Consider the following 14,349-nt stretch of genomic DNA (forward strand, 5'->3'; position numbering starts at 1 on the left):
AATTAAAATGTAGTCCCTTTTTGGGGGGTTTTTAAAACCAGAAAATAGCAACTATATTTCAAACATAACTTAACAAGGAAGGAGGTACAGCACACACATCCTTCCAGCGTGAGAACTGCTCATCCCTTGCAACTCTCATCTGTCTCATGCTGAGCTTCTGCCCTGGAAGCTCCTCCTGTGATGTGTCTTTTAGCATGTCACAGGACTGCTGGCTGCCTTGGTAGCACAGTGTCCCTGCAGCTGGGAAGGCGTGGGGCTTCTGATGGAAGAATCTTCTGATGATTGCTCCTGGTGAGCAGTACCTGAGCAGAAGTCATTAGTAAAGGGAAAGAGTCTTTTCTTTGGCTGTTGCCATACTGCTGATAAAACATTACTGTGAGGTAAACACATCGCTCTTTCCAGCAAATATGTGATGTGACTGCAGGTAACTCAGAGAAACTGTTTGCTCTATCCCTCAAAGTGTTTGGGCCAGACCAGATGGGGACTTTAAGCAGCCTGATCTAGTGGAATTGTCCCCCCGCCCATGGCATGGGGTTGTAGCTTTAAGGTCTATTCCAACCCAAAGCACTCTATGATTCTATGGCTGTGTGTTTTTGCCCCCATTTAAATGGGATGGAGCAAAGGAAACATGAGCCAAGTCTCCTGTGGGTGGTGGTGAGATCAGACCGTGTGACCATACACAAGGTGCTAAAACAGCTGGGAATGTGTGGGGCCTGTGGAGTCTGCTCTCTTCAGCCCAGCTCTGGATGCTTGCTAACTTGACCCAGAAATGCTGGCCATGGCTGCTTGCCACAGCTGCAGATCCCTGACAAAGTATGGGAACAATGGCTGAGCAGATAATCCACCTTGTCATTCACCCATTAGACTGAGAACAGGTTAATATTTTTTTCTTGCATAGCCAATGGAAAGCAACAGATATGCAAAGCCTCAAACCATCTGTGAAGGTGATGTTTAGGGCTTTCTGCTGGACTTGTTCCAAACCCAGCAGAGCAGGACGTGGCCCCTGGCTGGTGTCACTTGCTGAGGCTGCAGTGCTGCAGCTGTGGGGTTGTGCAGCCACCTGCACCACGGAAGGCCTTGGGCTAGCCTGGCTCATGGGGTGTGTGTGTGGAGGGTGGGAAAGGGCTGGTGCACAGCTTCCCCTCCACGTAGGCCTCTCAGAGCCTCCTGTCACATTGCTTATCTCCCTCAGCCCTCACCACAGATGGATGCACAGAACGAACCCACATCAGCCCCAGGTGTGTTAGGGGTATGCCCGTGGAAGGAGGATTTGTTGAGCAAAACAAGGAGGGAACTGAAGGATTTGCTCTGGGGCATTAGAGGCAGAGCTGGGGGAATCTCATGGGCCTCAGTTTGTGTCAGTCTGAGGCAGTTTTGCACACACCCCCATCAGAGTGAGGCACAGCAAAGCTGGATGTGAGCAGCAAGGCACCCCTGAGAGCACCAAGTGTGCTTTAGCAATGAATTTGGACTTCTAATGATATGAAATGGAAAGATCAATGCTTTCAGTGCTCTGGTCTCCATTTGTGAATAGCAGCAACTCCTACTTGTTGCACTGAAATGCTGCAGTGATTTATAAAACCATTAAGGCCCCGAGGTGCTCAGAGTGCCTGCTAACAAGGCCCATGGAGGCAGAGAGGCAGATTGCTAGGTAGGTGACATGTTTTTCCAAGGAGCAGGAGTATCCAAATTTGAATCAGCCTGCTGATGTCCACAGTGCTGGCTCTGACTTGGGTCTCTCGGTCCCTGACTCCTTACCTGGGCCTGCCTCTGGAAATGACTGCAGGAAATTCCCTGCAGCACATGCACCAAACACCTTCCAGCGAGGAGGATTTCAGTCAGCTGCAAGCATCCCTCTCCTGTACCTCACTAATGATGCTGCTGAGTTGTTGGAGGCTGCAGGGGACCAGCCAAGCCCAGGCAGGCTGGAGTGACTCCTGTGGGTTCATTCATTACTGCCTGCTACCAAGAACCATTTTCTACCTCAGTTAAATGCACACACTGAGACAACCTCCTTGGCTTCTAGACAAATAGCAGGTACAGAGAGAATTGTTAACTGTGTTAAGCAATTGCTGCCCCTTGGTGGAAGGTGCATAAGTGTGAGGAAATGCTGCTGTGCTTCTTCTTATGAAAGCATCAGTATTATCCTTATCTTCCACTAAGCCCTGTCTGATAGTGCCTGTGGGAGGAAAGCAAGGAGCAGATGGTTATTCTTTCAGTCCTGTGAACTAGTTAGATGAAAACCATATTCCTAGTAGAATCTACTGTCAAAGAAGCTTCTGGCCTGCTGGATGACAGTGCTGGGTTGGATTTATAAAGTGGTCTCTGGATAATAATGTGTGTGTTAGTAATAATGACTTTCATCCTTGTTAGGACTGACAGCCTTACGTGTTTGTCTTTCCAGAGACAGATGTTCTCCTGCCTGGTTATGTGGGTTGCTTCCAACTGGGGAAAGAGGACAGCATGAGCAATGTGCTGTTCATTGTTATTTCATTCTTTTTTTTATTCCTTTCCCTTCTTTCCTCCCTCTTTCCTTCCCTGGGCTGTCTTTTGGGCAGGAGCCTGACAGATCACATCAGCTGCTGCAGGGAAGCCCCTTGGCCATCTGAGTTCATCCTGCTCTGCCATCTACCAGAGCACAGGAGGAGGCTCAGGCAGGGCTCTGAATTTGTCTCAGCTCAGCAGCACTCCAAGCAGTTTGATGATGCTTTCCATCCTCACATGTGATACCAGCTGAAGACTAGGCTTGATGCTCATGCTTACAGGCAGTGCTTCATCTCAGACAGCCTCTGTATAACTTAAAGTTGTCAGCTTGACACCAAATCCCTTTTCTTGGCTTTTTCTGCATAACATGGTGTTCTCTTGCTCTGATTCAAGTGTTATGTGGTTCCACATGAAGGAGATAACAGCATGAGCAAAGCTGTGGGTAAAGATAAATCATCTGTAGGAGAAGATAGAAATGCTGTTTTTTGGAAGGCAGCAAGGCCACCATGCCAAGGGACCAAAACACTTACTGTAGCAAATGTCTGCAACAATCAGCTTAAATCTCTACTGCCTTAAATTCAAAGTGATTTCAATGCAAAGCCATTTTTCAGTGTACTTTTTTGTCAGAATGAGCTGTATTAAAAACATTCCTCTATGGAAGACTCAGATTCTCATTTTTCACCTGACAAGTCCCTTATTTGTTGCTATAAAGTAAATCCAGCCCATGGTTAACTTGATGGAAAAACTCCAAATTACTTCAAGGGAAGAAAAATTAAGTTGTGTGCGTTGTGCTCTTTCAGGGATACACTGATTCAGTGATCTAATTCTACTGGGTGTCCTCTCTTTTCAACAGTTACAATCTACTGATCCTAAGAGTAATCAGAAAGAAGATGGTGTTATTTTGCTGCTATAGAGTAGATCAGGGAAAACAATTCCTACAGTCTGTGCCATTTCCTTGTTCAGAGTAACAGGAAAATACACATCAAGGTGATGACTTTGGGATAGATTAATGAACTGGATCTTGGTAACAATAAAAAAAAATGACAAGTTAGTCTGATTTTGGGTCCTCTAAAGAAGTGCCTCCATGACTGTGACACACAGAATAATTTTGTGTCTTGATGAAACTCATCAAGACTCACCAGTCTAGTGAATATGGGGGGTTGTATTGGTTTAGTTTGTCAGGGTTTTTTTGGGTTTGGTTTAGTTTGGGGGTTTTTGTTTGGTTTTTTTTTTTTTTTTTTTTTTTTTTTTTTTTTTTTTTTTTTCCATTTCAATCTTCATTTCACTCTTCTTTCCTTGAGAAACTTTGAACAATTTGTGGCCTGAGTCACAGTCTCTGTTGCACTTTCTTTTATAAATGCAGAGGGGAAACATTTCCAGTTCTAGGTTTCCAGTACAGACTAATTAAAGCCATATTATAGCCAGATTTAAAGCATGTCCTTCCACAGCAGACTGTGTCCTGGATCCATCCCAGAACAACCTGATCTAAGCAGACCTTCTTTGCAAAGGGTTGAATTAGATGACCTCTGCAGGTCCCTTTCAGGACAAATTATGATTCCATGATTCTCACAGGTCACAATAAATCTGCTTATTAATAATTCCTGCTGGATCCAGTGATTATAATTTACAGCTTCTTTCAATTCCATCCTGGAGTCTGATTCAGTAAGAACTCAGATAAAATCTTCTGCTCAGTTTGAAACTCTGTGAAGAGAAAAGAAATCCTTGAGGCTCTCCTTGTCTAAATACATAAGTTCTGAATTTCCCGAACTTCAAAGGCAGAAGCACTTTTCTGCTTGGAAATGTCTTTTTCTGTGGATGCCTGAGAATAAAACTTTCCTTATCCTTGCACATACACTGGGTCACCTGGCCAAATGACCCCAAACATCTTCCCTGATTTTGCCCCAGCTGTTTGGTTGTTGTAGAGCTGTGTGTGCACCCTATCCAGGGTGAACAGCCCCCTCCCAGCTACCTTGGGTGGTGCCCAGGGGACCTTGTCACTGCCCTAGGATGGGGCTGAAGGCTGCAGCACTCAGGGGTTCTTATGGTCAAGGCTTTCATGAATTCCCTTCCCCATCAGAAATTTTGGCTAATGGCACTGATGGGTTTAAATCCAAAATCCAAGCTCAACACAGTGCTGAGGTGACTGCAGTGCCAGGTCTTGGGAAAGATGGGCATTACAGATCCCAAATAAATGCATGCTTTAAAGCACGAGGTTGCTCCCATTCTTGACAGATCTAAGCAGGCTTGTGAGAAGGTGCTGCTCCTTAGGCAAGGCCGTGGGAGCTTGGCTCTCAGGGGCTGTGGTCTCCTTGGTACTGCTGTGCTCCGTGCTTGTGATGGACAGCTGGGTGGCATCTGGGGTGAAGCCCCTGGAGCTGTGCATGTCTGGGCTCCTCTGGCTGGAAGCTGGCCTCGTTCACTCCACAAAAGAGGCTTTGAAAAGTTGATTGCTTAGGTTTTAACTTTTCCAAAAAGGTTTCTCTGTTAAAAGCTTCTGGTTAGAAATACCAAACCCTGTCGTTGCTAAGATTAAGGTATTTGTTTCTTAGAAATGGCTTATAAGCAGAGACCAGCACATGGATTATTTCTCCTTCTTTAGCCAAGTGGAGCGAAGGTGCTTCAAGTAAATTGGGTTCCAGGAGGATCAGTTTTGCATGTGATTTTGAGAATGGTTTTGGGGAAGGAAGGGTCAGATCTAATTTTTCATGTTTGTAATTCATATGGAAGAAAAAAAAAGAAAAGAAAAGAAAAGCAGTACTTACCACTAACATATTGGGGGATTAGGCTGTTTTAAATGAAGATAGCAAAACCAGCTACTGTGTTTCAGTGAAAATTTAGAATGGGTTTTATTTTTGAAGACTAATGAAAAAATGGAATATCATCAGATTTATGGGTTTTGCTTTTCTGGAACAGGTTTTTTTTCCCTCACTTTTTTTCTGTGGTTCACCATTGCCTCCCTCCCCAAGGCTAATGTCATAAGCAAAATAAAATCTGACTAATTAACAAGACCTCAGGAAGATTGTAAATACCTGTCAGGAAACCAGAATGTTTTTTGCTGTTGCTAAAAATGACCTTAACTGCGACCTGGAAAAATTGTGCTTGTAGTTTGTGAATGAAGTCAGTAACCATGCTGTGGTACTGCTGGCCTTATTATGAAATACACATCACAGATTGTGTCTAATTGCACACGGTGGTTTTATGGTATCTGTAGCTACTGATCCAAGACTCAGATGTCAGATATCAGCACTCTTGCTATAGTTAAATGCTGCTGCCATGTAATAGGTTCTGTTTATCTCTCTTCCAGCTTCCAAATTGCTGTGTCTTGGGTCAGTGGCTTAAGTTCAATTTTTGTAAATTCCTGACTGAAGTTATTAGCTCTCCTCTTTAAAAACCAGGATGAATTAATGTTGCATTATGCCCCATTCAGGGAAGTGTGGCCCCAGCTTTTATCATTGTTACTGGGCTTGCTTGTGCTAGGTTTCAGCAGAAGAAGGTTGGTGGAATTCCTTCAGGAAGGTGTATCCATCCCTTTGCTTACATGAAGAGGGAAGCTTTCTGCTGTTCACAGATATTGCAACATTGCTTTATCCCTTTGGAGGCCTGGAAAAAGATAGATCTCCAATGTGGAAAACAGATATATCCTCATTTCCCCCAGCCTCAAATGCACATCAGCTTGAGATGTACTTACAAACAAAATGTACAATAAAAAAAATGGATATTCATGTTTCTAAAGCTCAAGGATGCAATGCTGATGCCTCAGAGAGCACTGAGGCACTACCACCACTACCTTTCCATCCTTAGTCCTCTTGGTCAGTCCTCCCTGTGCCTGGCAGATTCCAAACACCAAGATCTGCTTCTGTATTGCCAAAGGGCCCTCGTGGCGCCCATGCCTGGATGGAGCCTCCTGCAGTGCCCTGCCTTTCATCCTCCCCTTCAATTTCACACCAACAGCAGTGGTGTCCTTCCACCAGTGCCACCAGAACAGGATGCTGCTGAGAGGGATTGTGTGGGTCCTGTTCTGTACCTGTTTTTCAGACAATCAGCACTGCACAGAGCCACTTTCAGTCTTTGGCACATATGGTGTCAGCTGCCAGGAAAAGGACTAAAGTGCTGGGCTCCTTGCTGCACTTCATTTTCATGCAGCCCTGTACTGCTTCCTGTTTTCAGTTTCATAACAGTTTTTGCAGAGTGCTTTGTTCTTCCCCTATGCACTTGGAATTGGCAGTAAAATGTGGATTGTTCTCAATGTTTAGCATCAAGTCCTGCATGTGGGAAGTGATTTATCAACAAGATTACAGGCTGGAGTACTGTGAAAATTGGACTCCAAGGTGCCATAATTCTTTGGAAAATGCCAGCCACGGTAGGTTTTACCTCCCAGAGGCTGTCCATTATTGATAGCATTATTCTAATATTATGTTTATGTTGTAAGCAGTGACCAGCTTCTCAGCTTTATACTTATACAGGAGCAGATAATTCAAGTTTTGATCTTCATACTCATCTCTGTTCTTTCATGTCAGTCCCCTCTTCCTCTGCCCTCACAGTCTTCTTTTCTTTTTTTCTTTCATTTTATGCAAGAAAGCGGATATCTCTTCCAAAACAAAAAAAAAAAAAAACCAAAAAAAAAAAAAAAAAAAAACAAAACAAACAAAAAAAACCCAAAAAAACCAAAACAAAACAAAACAACAAAAAAACCCCAAAAACTTTCCATGCAAAGTAGTGCCATAAGAAGTCATAATCATTAAGATATACTTCTGGAAACATGGAAATGCCTAAAACATTCTGATGTGACAGATGAGATAGACAGGGCCAGTTGTACAGTACTATGGAATCTTCATGCCATTGATAGATGATGCTGCTGCTCAATGGCAGAGAGAAAAGAATGTTGTAGTTCTCCTGGGACATTTTTTAATTACTGGACCTATGGCAAGGGAAAGAAATAATTAGCACAAATGCCCACTTTAAGATATCCAGCCATTGGGGTTTTTTTCATGGGAGGACTACAGGCTGTGTTACAAAATGTGCTCAGTGGGGTGATGTGGCTGTTCTTGAGCTGACAGCAAGGAATGAAGTGGTATTTCAGTCTGTCTCTCTGCCAGCATTGCCTTCTCTTATCTTAGCTCCACACCAGAGCTTGCTGGCCCATAAACACTGGTGATGCTCTTAGCTGCCAGACAGCCAAGCCACTGAACCTGGGGACCCTGAACTCCTCTGGGCAACATCAAAGGTCTCAGAGACAAAGTTAGTGGGAGGAACAAAGAAACAGGGAAATTTGACATGTGTCTCACATGACCCCATGAAACTTTGAGAAGTGCCAGACTAAATTGCTCTTTACATTTTTTTGCTTTATATCCTCTTTTATCTGCCTGTCAGGACATTGTCTCTTTCCCTGAGAAACGGAAGAACAGCAGGCACTGAAAAAAATATCAAAGTGGTTGAACTGCTTGGAGGCTGCAGTCAGTAGTCCCACTAAAGCTGGAGGTATGGAGACTTCTAAGACAGGCTGTTATCTAGAAGCTGCAATAAAATACCTGAGAAGTGATCAAGTGTAAAGTTTACCCATAACTGTGCCAGCCTGTTTTAGACTGGAATTCTTTGATATTGAGATAGGTTTCACAGACTATCCATAAATATTTTGGAACCAGCAAGTTTAGGAGCTAACTGTGATACAAATAAAAGAAATTTTGAGGGTCATGAAGCAAGCAAAATTAGCAGAATTCCTATTGATTTCACCAGGAACAAGTCTGGGCCTTGAGTTATTTGGCTGATAAATTTTCAGCCAGACTGAAAGAAAAGGAGTCTAGGATTTTTTTGATTCTAAGACTTTATTAATGTCCAACCAGGATGCTGTTTATTCTTCAAAACAAATTCCAGCACTCAGAACACATCAATTGTTTGTATTCTGAGCTCTGTGTTTCACTTATTCATGGACAGGGAAATTACAATAAGAATAGTCATTGTCAGAATACTAATGTGATGTAAACTAGTGTAGAGATATTTATTCAATAGAATGCAATTACCAGCAATATTCTATTTTCTGAACAGTGTGACTGTAATCCAATTTAGGCTGTTTAACCCCTGGTGATTTGTTTCCGTTTGTATTGTGATAGGCTGAAAACAGGCAGGATTGCTGGGGGCAGCAAAAGGGAGAGTAAGGGGAAATAGGACCCCATGTAATCTTAGATCTTAATGACTTTACTAAATCTACATAACTACAGGGCTGTTCTTCATGGTTGTGTTGCTAATTGAATTTTAAAATAAGGGTAGATCCTACACTCACTTTCTCCCAACATAATTTCATTTTCTGACGAATGCTTAGTCACCCCTTTATTACTTCAATCTGAAGTTACATCAGACCCTGGATTTCTTATAAGAAAGAATTCTCAGGTACATGGTGGAGGCAAGTGATTAAGAAGATATTCAAGGTGACTTTCATGACCAACTTTTTTTACAGAAGTGTTCTCGACTGCAGGAATTGCGGCAGGATCCCATGGGCAAAGGGCAGCTCCTCTCCTTCAGAGAGAGGGGCATCACGGGAAGGACAGAGCGTGGGGACCTTGCTGCAGGCAATTTCTGAAGACTAAAAACTTTCAGCTAGATACTGGTACACTCATTAGCACAGAGAAGTCCCCCTGAAACTAGCACAGTTTCTGTGCTTCTGAAACTAGCACAGGATATCTTATCAGCACAGATAGAAGTCTTGGGATCTGGTCTTTAAATAAAAGAAGTGCCTGAGTGATCTTGTTTTAGGGGCAGAGGGATATTTTGTAAACACACAAAAATAGGGGGGGAAGACCTCTGTCCATCTGGTATGGAGTTTGCTAATGGTGGTGGCAATTTCTCCAAGACAAACAGCATTCAAGCAGAAACCATTGCATAATTACTGCCACACTAGAAAGCCACAGAAAAGCAGCTCTCTCCAGAGAAATGGGCCCTGGATGGGAACCTGAGTAAGACTTCCAACTTTAGGGCTTCTGCACTTCTGTTCAGGTTTTTGTGTCACTTAAGCACCTGCCTTGGGCAAAAAATGCCAGCTGGGGCTTGCCCACTTATGCTGTTGGTTCATCTTGCAATATAAGAGGGAAGCAGAAATGAGTGGGTAAGAATTGCACAGTCAGGACAGAGTGGTCCTAACTCCCAGGGATTCTGCATATGGGAGATTTGCAAAATTAGTCCCTCAGTATTTCCAGCAGCCATTCAGCCATAAAAGCAGTGACTGAAAAACACAGTGCAGCTACTATTCTTTTAAGTCCCAGTCAAGCTGTTTATTTTTTCACTTAGTTTTTAATATAATTTGTCTTGTGAGTTTGTATGAAGTGTCTCTCCCCAGCCATTTACCAAGAGTGCTGTGGGGATTCCTGACAACACAACTTTTTGTTGTCACCACACCAGTAAGCTAAGGAAGAAGGCAGTTTGTTTCCTACAACAGTTCTTACCTGGGCCCAGTTGGATTCAGTCTGCAATGCAGTGGGAACTTTGTACATCTGTAACAAAAGAAAGACCACAGAGCAGACTGTCAGGTGACAAATTTCCTCTCTCTGGACTAGCTCTCATCTAAGCTGAATTCTCTTTGCCAGTGTTCACGGTCCATGATACTTTCACTGGTGTAAGATAAGGGGAATCAGAGCCTTTCTTTCCTTAAGAAAGGAAAACATTGGGAAAACTTTGTCCAGCACGTGGCTGCATAGCAAACCTGGCTGCACAATGCCCAGACAACTCCTTTTCCAGTGCCATGCCCTCTAAGCAGTCTGCTCATCTTGAACAAGTTGCAGCACATGGCCTCTGTGAAAAGCCAGACCCTCTTTGCCTTTTCTCATACCACCAGGTTTTGAAAGAGCAGTGTCTTACAGTGAAATAGAATGTTGGTTTCTATTCAATACAGATAACTATGAGATGAATCGTAGTTCCATCTAAGCGAGTTTCCACTGACCATAGACCTTCATAATTCCTACAGATTGATTATAGTAATTTCAGTTGATGAAGACTCTATGCAAGATTTTGAGGTAATGTTTTTGGCTATGAAGGTACCATACCATTTTACCTGGGAGAAAAGACTGACCTCTACCTGGCTACAACCTCTTTTCAGCTGCTTGTAGAGAGTGATAACGTTTTCCCTGAGCCTCCTTTTCTCCAGGTTAAAAATCCCCAGCTCCCTCAGCCACTCCTCATCAGACTTGTGCTCTAATCCTTTCATTAGTTCCCAAGTTGCCTTTCTCTGGGGACTCCAGAACCTCAATGACTTTCTTGCAGTGAGGGGCTCAGAACTGGACACAGCACTCGAGCCTCACCAGTGCCAAGCACAGGGGGAAAATCACTGCCCTGCTCCTGCTGGTCACACTATTGCTGATACAAGCCAGGATACCATTGGCTTTCTTGGCTACTTGGACATCATCATCATCATCATCATCTGCTGGCTTATGTTCAGCTGGTTGATCAATATCCCCAGGTCCTTTTCTGCTGGGCAGCTTTCCAGCCACTCTTCCCCGAGCCTGTTGTGCTCCAGGGAGTTGTGATCCAAGTACAGGACTCAGCACTTGGCCTTGTTGGCCAAGTTGGGCTATTGATCCCACCATCTGTTTTGAGTGGGAAACCCTAATTCCTATGTGACCATCCTCCGGAATTTCTGTGGTTTCTATCACATCAATAGTCCTTGTGTCTTTGCTGGCACATGGATCTCTATCTCTACCTCCACTGAGACAGCAGATTGAAGGCCCTTGCTAGCACACTGTCCCTCAAACACTGGCATGATGCCAGGTTTATCCCTAGTGATCTTGGTTTTATCCCTTTTCCCTTTCAACTCTAGCTTAAAGTTCTCTCAGTGAGCCCTGCTATCTCCTGCACAGATCCTTTTGTCTCCTTGAAACAAGCATACCCAATATTGCCAGCAGGCCTGATGTCATGTAGACCAGGTCATGAACAGAAAATCCAAAATTCTGTCAGTGACAGCAGGTTCAGAGTCAGATATTGGGCTGCTATTCTTCCTATTTCTTCCCCCATCATTCCTTGCAACTGGAAGGATGGAGGAGAACACTACTTGTGCTTCAAATGTTCAACTGCAACCTTACTGTAATTTACAGTGATGAATTCCTAGAATTTTTAGAAGTAAGCATGGAGACTAAAATCCTTATTTGAGGGGACACTAGGAGCCATATTTGGCACTCAGTCAGATCTCAAAGTTTCACAGTCCAAGTAAATTTGCACCTGAGAAAGCCAAGTGGTCTGCAGAGGCTTAAATGGGAATGTGTGATAAAGAGTTTTTAGAGAAAGAGTTCAATAGGCAGAAGAGAAAAGAAAAAGTTATTAACATTTCAGATTGTCCATGGAGAAGCAAAATAAGGTGGGAGACGAAGTTTCTGTGTACTGATCATCACTGTCATGGTCTGAAAGGTCCTGGTGTGTGCTCCAGGCCATGTGAGGAAGCTCTCTCCACCTGTATCCAATATTCTTGTTCCAGGACAGTTCCTCCTCATGGCTTGCCTTGTTGCTGACAGTGTAACACTGTAGAAACAGCTGCAGGGGAAGTGTTTGCCACTCATTTGGTGACAGGGTTGAACATGGAAGGATCCCATACTTTTGCACCAAAAGGATTAAAGAAATGCCCCTCACCACCTCCTCCTCCTCCTCCAGAAAAAGTAGCAACTGACGAAGGTTGAGGAGGGACATAAAGATGAAGAACTGAGAATTTGTGCACATTTATGCCTTGACACTCACCTATTTGCTGGAGTTGTGGCCATGAGTTTTGGATCTTTGCTGCTTTAGGGCTGGTGCATTTGTCATCAACCTTCCCTCTAAGGCTTCATTCATAAATCACTTTTGGAGTGTGAATAAGCCATGGGGATGCTTTAATAAATGGTTCCTCACATTAAGTTTTATTCCCCAATAATGATTAGCTTATTAGTAAATCCACGATGGCATTACTAAGGAGGTCATTATCATTATCCCTGTTTTATATCTGCAGAAACTGAACTAGAGAAAGGAAAAGTCACCACTAAGTAAGATTTGTGGATGCAAGCTCCTGAGTCAAGGTACATGCTTTCTTCAGCAGGTCACAGGACTAATAGGAGCTTGAAATAAATGGTCAATGAACTGGTTAATCAAATCATTACATCAGAATGCTATAGGACAGTGATATCTTTTTAGAATATATTTAAAACCATAAAGAGTTACCTGCATCTCTGGTTGGTTGTTAACATTTAGCAGCCCAAACTCTTCATAGAGGCTAACTTAAAACACAAATAACTATAGAGTTCATCTTTAGGAACCTGCATAGGTTGTGTGCTGTCAGAATTTGTGCTGGAATTTTCTGATTTGTTAAAAAGAAACTGGGATGCCATTTACTAAGTTTTTTACTCAGAGGCATCATTTTTATTCAGCTTATTCCTGATCATTTTGAATATAGTTCTAGTACATTTGATTCTTTTAACATTGCATTACCGGCCATAGAAAAATCTACTGTTGTCTCAATATAAAGGACAACAAAATGCAAAGTGGAGTTAAATCAAAATAGATATTATGAAAGCTGCTGCAATGATTGCATCACACAAGGCAGTCTTCAAATTCAGTGAAAGACTTGCATGTCTTTTTCTGACAGCAACCAGAGAGGATTTCCAATATATAAGGATTCCCCTTGAAATAGAAACCTGCCATGCCCAGCTATACATGAGTGGCCTAAATTCTCCTTAAGGAGGAGAGAGAGGTTTAGAGAGAGAGTGCTTCATGTCTGCATTGTATAGAACAACAGAATCATAGAATTTTGAAGGTTGGAGCAGACCTCTAAGATCATTTGTCCTACAGTTAGCCTAGCACTGCTCTGTTCACCACTAACCCATGTCCCCATGTGCCACAGCACACCTTTTTGAATGTTTCCAGGGATGGTAATTCCAGCACTTCCTTAGGCAACTTGTCCCAGTGCTTTTCCACCTTTCACATGAAGAAATTTTTCTTTATATCCAATTTAAACCTCCCCTGGCAAAACTCGAGGCCATTTCCCCTTGTCTTATCGTTTGTTACCCGGGAAACTGACCCACACTTTGCAACAATCTCCTGTCAGGGAGTTGTAGAGAGCAATAAGGTCCCTGTGAGCCTCCTTTTCTCAGGCTTAGACCCTCATCTCCCTCAGCTGCTTGTGAGAGGACTTCTGCTCCAGACCTTTCACCAGCTCCATTGCTCTTTGGGCATGATGATACCGACTGCAGCTCGTCCAAGCAGGCTCAGGCCCTGAGAATTTACAAAACTTAAAATTCAGTGCAGCAAAATTAGTGTAAATTTAGTACATTACTGAGCAACTTCCCAATTCCTTTTGTAATGAGTTATAGGGAAAAGAGATACTTGTGATAGGTACCATCTCATTTACCTCTAAAGTGCTGAGCATCGGGTCCTCCAAGCCAATCAAGAAGCAAATCCAAAAATAAGTTTGAGAGACTGTCATCTGGGCTTATTGGTCCTGCTACTCAGAGTCTGAAACCATTCTAGAACTAAGATCATATATTTGGAGACTCTTGGAATACTTCTGACACCATTTCACCTATTGACGTTGTGGTGAAAGCACCCAGTCAGGAGGTGGAATTTGATGGTTTGGAGTCCTTTTCCACCTGAGGAGCTTTGACTCTGTGACTCCATGAAAAAGCCTTGAGCATCAGGGTGTAACAGAGACTGAAAGGGCAGTGGGATGAGCAAAGGTGCCCTCTACACTTCACCTACAAGTCACAGGATAGCCAGGGATTCATTGCTGCAAGGGAAAGGCCAATTCAGGTTCCATTGTACCCTGTGCCAAAGCTCCTGTCTGATTCCTGGATCTCTCCTTGCTGCTCTGAGAGTTTTTTTCCTGGTTACTTACTGTTTTTATTCCTTCAATCCAGGCTCTCTAAT

Source organism: Melospiza georgiana, chromosome 1 (genome assembly GCF_028018845.1).
Source record: "Melospiza georgiana isolate bMelGeo1 chromosome 1, bMelGeo1.pri, whole genome shotgun sequence".
Classification (NCBI taxonomy): domain Eukaryota; kingdom Metazoa; phylum Chordata; class Aves; order Passeriformes; family Passerellidae; genus Melospiza; species Melospiza georgiana.